Below are 5,810 nucleotides of genomic sequence, written 5' to 3'. Positions count from 1 at the left end.
TATACATGTTCCTATGACTATGAGATTATGCAACTCCCGTTTACCGGAGGAACACTTTGTGTGCTACCAAACTCCACAACGTAACTGGGTGATTATAAAGGAGCTCTACAGGTGTCTCCAAAGGTACATGTTGGGTTGGCGTATTTCGAGATTAGGATTTGTCACTCCGATTGTCGGAGAGGTATCTCTGGGCCCTCTCGGTAATGCACATCACATAAGCCTTGCAAGCATTGCAACTAATGAGTTAGTTGCGAGATGATGTATTACGAAACAAGTAAAGAGACTTGCCGGTAACGAGATTGAACTAGGTATTGAGATACCGACGATCGAATCTCGGGCAAGTAACATACCGATGACAAAGGGAACAACGTATGTTGTTATGCGGTCTGACCGATAAAGATCTTCGTAGAATATGTAGGAGCCAATATAAGCATCCAGGTTCCGCTATTGGTTATTGACCGGAGACGTGTCTCGGTCATGTCTACATTGTTCTCGAACCCGTAGGGTCCGCACGCTTAAGGTTTCGATGACAGTTATATTATGAGTTTATGAGTTTTGATGTACCGAAGCTAGTTCGGAGTCCCGGATGTGATCACGGACATGATGAGGAGTCTCGAAATGGTCGAGACATAAATATTGATATATTGGACGGCTATATTCGGACACCGGAAGTGTTCCGGGTGATTTCGGAGAAAACCGGAGAGCCGGAGGGTTACCGGAACCCCCCCCCCCCCCCCGGGAGAAGTAATGGGCCATATGGGCCTTAGTGGATAGAGAGAGGGGCAGCCAAAGGTGGGCCACGCGCCTCCTCCCCCCCTTGTCCGAATTGGACTAGGAGAGGAGGGGGGGGGGGCGGCGCCCCCCTTTCCTTCTCCCTCCTCACTTCTTTCCCCCTCCTAGTAGGAGTCCTACTCCTACTAGGAGGAGGACTCCTCCTTGGCGCGCCATAGAGGCCGACCGGCCTCCTCCCCTTGATCCTTTATATACGGGGGCAGGGAGCACCCCTTGACACACAAGTTGATCCACGTGATCATATTCTTAGCCGTGTGCGGTGCCCCCTTCCACCATAGTCCTCGATAATATTGTAGCGGTGCTTAGGCGAAGCCCTGCGACAGTAGAACATCAAGATCATCACCACGCCGTCGTGCTGATGGAACTCTTCCCCGACACTTTGCTGGATCGGAGTCCGGGGATCGTCATCGAGCTGAACGTGTGCTAGAACTCGGAGGTGCCGTAGTTTCGGTGCTTGATCGGTCGGGCCGTGGAGACGTACGACTACATCAACTAAGTTAACGCTTCCGTTGTCGATCTACAAGGGTACGTAGATCACACTCTCCCTCTCTCGTTGCTATGCATCACCATGATCTTGCGTGTGTGTAGGAAATTTTTTGAAATTACTACGAAACCCAACAATGGCATCCGAGCCTAGGTTTTATGTGTTGATGTTATATGCACGAGTAGAACACAAGTGAGTTGTGGGCGATATAAGTCATACTGCTTACCAGCATGTCATACTTTGGTTCGGCGGTATTGTTGGACGAAGCGGCCCAGACCGACATTACGCTTACGCTTACGCGAGACCGGTTCTCCCGACGTGCTTTGCACAAAGGTGGCTAGCGGGTGACAGTTTTTCCAACTTTAGTTGAACCGAGTGTGGCTACGCCCGGTCCTTGCGAAGGTTAAAACAACACCAACTTGACAAACTATCGTTGTGGTTTTGATGCGTAGCTAAGATTGGTTCTTGCTTAAGCCCGTAGCAGCCACGTAAAACTTGCAACAACAAAGTAGAGGACGTCTAACTTGTTTTTGCAGGGCATGTTATGATGTGATATGGTCAAGACATGATGCTAAATTTTATTGTATGAGATGATCATGTTTTGTAACCAAGTTATCGGCAACTGGCTGGAGCCATATGGTTGTCGCTTTATTGTATGCAATGCAATCACGCTGTAATGCTTTACTTTATCACTAAGCGGTAGCGATAGTCGTGGAAGCATGAGATTGGCGAGACAACAACGATGCTACGATGGAGATCAAGGTGTCACGCCGGTGACGATGGTGATCACAACGGTGCTTCGAGGATGGAGATCACAAGCACAAGATGATGATGGCCATATCATATCACTTATATTGATTGCATGTGATGTTTATCTTTTATGCATCTTATCTTGCTTTGATTGATGGTAGCATTATAAGATGATCTCTCACTAATTATCAAGAAGTGTTCTCCCTGAGTATGCACCGTTGCGAAAGTTCTTCGTGTTGAGACACCACGTGATGATCGGGTGTGATAGGCTCTACGTTCAAATACAACGGGTGCAAAACAGTTACACACGCGGAATACTCAGGTTATACTTGACGAGCCAAGCATATACATATATGGCCTCGGAACACGGAGACCGAAAGGTCGAGCGTGAATCATATAGTAGATATGATCAACCTAGCGATGTTCACCAACGAAACTACTCCATCTCACGTGATGATCGGACATGGTTTAGTTGATTTGGATCACGTAATCACTTAGAGGATTAAAGGGATGTCTATCTAAGTGGGAGTTCTGAAGTAATATGATTAATTGAACTTAAATTTATCATGAACTTAGTCCTGGTAGTATTTTGCAAATTATGTTGTAGATCAATAGCTCGCGTTGTTGCTTCCCTGTGTTTATTTTGATATGTTCCTAGAGAAAATTGTGTTGAAAGATGTTAGTAGCAATGATGCGGATTGGATCCGTGATCTGAGGTTTATCCTCATTGCTGCACAGAAGAATTATGTCCTTGATGCACCGCTAGGTGACAGACCTATTGCAGGAGCAGATGCAGACGTTATGAACGTTTGGCTAGCTCAATATGATGACTACTTGATAGTTTAGTGCACCATGCTTAATGGCTTAGAATCGGGACTTCAAAGACGTTTTGAATGTCATGGACCATATGAGATGTTCCAGGAGTTGAAGTTAATATTTCAAGCAAATACCCGAGTTGAGAGATATGAAGTCTCCAACAAGTTCTATAGCTAAAAGATGGAGGAGAATCGCTCAACTAGTGAGCATGTGCTCAGATTGTCTGGGTACTACAATCGCTTGAATCAAGTGGGAGTTAATCTTCCAGATAAGATAGTGATTGACAGAATTCTCTAGTCACCATCACCAAGTTAGTAGAACTTCGTGATGAACTATAGTATGCAAGGGATGACGAAAATGATTCCCAAGCTCTTCATGATGAAATCGATGAAGGTAGAAATCAAGAAAAAGCATCAAGTGTTGATGGTTGACAAGATCACTAGTTTCAAGAAAAGGGCAAAAGAAAAAAAAGGGAACTTCAAGAAGAACAACAAGCAAGTTGCTGCTCAAGTGAAGAAGCCCAAGTCTGGTCCTAAGCCTGAGACTAAGTGCTTCTACTGCAAAGGGACTGGTCACTGGAAGCGGAACTACCCCAAGTGATTGGCGGATAAGAAGGATGGCAAAGTGAACATAAGTATATTTGATATACATATTATTGATGTGTACTTTACTAGTGTTTATAGCAACCCCTCAGTATTTGATACTAGTTCAGTTGCTAAGATTAGTAACTCGAAACGGGAGTTGCAGAATAAACAGAGACTAGTTAAGGGTGAAGTGACGATGTGTATTGGAAGTGGTTCCAAGATTGATATGATCATCATCGCACACTCCCTATAATTTCGGGATTAATGTTGAACCTAAATAAGTGTTATTTGGTGTTTGCGTTGAGCATAAATATGATTTGATCATGTTTATTGTAATACGGTTATTCATTTAAGTAAGAGAATAAATTGTTGTTCTATTTACATGAATAAAACCTCATATGGTTACACACCCAATGAAAATAGTTCATTGGATCTAGATCGTAGTGATACACATAATCATAATATTGAAACCAAAAGATGCAAATTTAATAATGATAGTGCAACTTATTTGTGGCACTGCCGTTTAGGTCATATTGGTGTAAAGCGCATGAAGAAACTCCATACTAATGGGCTTTTGGAATCACTTGATTATGAATCAGTTGATGCTTGCGAACCATGCCTCATGGGCAAGATGACCAAGACTCCGTTCTTCGGAACAATGGAGCGAGCAACAGATTTGTTGGAAATCATACATACTGATGTGTGTGGTCCGATGAATATTGAGGCTCACGACAGGTATCATTATTTTCTGATCTTCACAGATGATTTGAAAAAATATGAGTATATCTACTTGATGAAACATAAGTCTGAAACATTTGAAAAGTTCAAATGATTTCAGGGTGAAGTGGAAAATCATCGTGACAAGAAAAGAAAAGGTTTGTACGATCTGATCGCGGAGACAAATATTTGAGTTACGAGTTTGGTCTTCAATTAAAACATTGTGGAATAGTTTCACAAACTCATGCCACCTGGAACACCACAGCATAATGGTGTGTCCAATCGTCATAACCGTACTTTATTGGATATAGTGCAATCTATGATGTCCCTTACCGATCTACCACTATTGTTTTGGGGTTATGCATTAGAGACAGTTGCATTCACGTTAAAAGGGCACCATCTAAATCCGTTGAGACGACACAATCTAAATTATGGTTTGGCAAGAAACCAAAGTTGTCGTTTCTTAAAGTTTTGGGTTGTGATGCTTATGTGAAAAAGTTTCATCCTGATAAGCTCAAACCCAAATCGGAGAAATATGTCTTCATAGGATACCCAAAGGAGACTGTTGGGTACACCTTCTATCACAGATCCGAAGGCAAGACATTCGTTGCTAAGAATGGATCCTTTCTAGAGAAGGAGTTTCTCTCGAAAGAAGTGAGCGGGAGGAAAGTAGAAAACTTGATAAGGTAATTGTACCTTCTCCCTTATTGGAAAGTAGTTCATCACAGAAATCTGTTCTTGTGACTACTACGCCAATTAGTGAGGAAGCTAATGATGATGATCATGTAACTTCAGATCAAGTCACTATCGAATCTCGTAGGTAAACCAGAGTGAGATCCACACCAGAGTGGTACGGTAATCCTGTTCTGGAAGTCATGTTACTAGACCATGATGAACTTGCGAACTATGAGGAAGCGATGATGAGCCCAGATTCCGCGAAATGGTTTGAGGCCATGAAATCTTTGATATGATCCATGTATGAGAACAAAGTATGGACTTTAATGGATTTGCCCGATGATCGGCAAGCCATAGAAAATAAATGGATCTTCAAGAGGAAGACGGACTCTGATAGTAGTGTTACTATCTACAAAGCTAGACTTGTCGAAAAAGGTTTTTGACAAAGTTCAAGGTGTTGACTACGATGAAATTTTCTCACTCGTAGCGATGCTTAAGTCTGTCCAAATCATGTTAGCAATTGCCGCATTTTTATGAAATCTGGCAAATGGATAAACAAAACTACATTCCTTAATGGATTTAAAGAAGAGTTGTATATGATGCAACCAGAAGGTTTTGTCAATCCTAAAGGTGCTAACAAAATATGCAAGCTCCAGCGATCCATCTATGGACTGGTGCAAGCATCTCGGAGTTGGAATATACGCTTTGATAAGTTGATCAAAGCATATAGTTTTATACAGACTTGCGGTGAAGCATGCATTTACAAGAAAGTGAGTGGGAGCACTACAACATTTCTGATAAGTGTATGTGTATGACATATTGTTGATCGGAATAATGTGGAATTATTCTGCAAGGCATAAAGGAGTGTTTGAAAGGATTTTTTCAAAGAAAACCTCGGTGTAGCTACTTAAATATTGAGCATCAAGATCTATAGAGATAGATCAAGACGCTTGATAAGTTTTTTTTTCAATGAGTACATACCTTGACAAGAT

The sequence above is a fragment of the Triticum aestivum genome, chromosome 7A, assembly GCF_018294505.1.
Source record: "Triticum aestivum cultivar Chinese Spring chromosome 7A, IWGSC CS RefSeq v2.1, whole genome shotgun sequence".
Classification (NCBI taxonomy): Eukaryota; Viridiplantae; Streptophyta; class Magnoliopsida; order Poales; family Poaceae; genus Triticum; species Triticum aestivum.
This window is presented reverse-complemented; position numbering follows the sequence as displayed.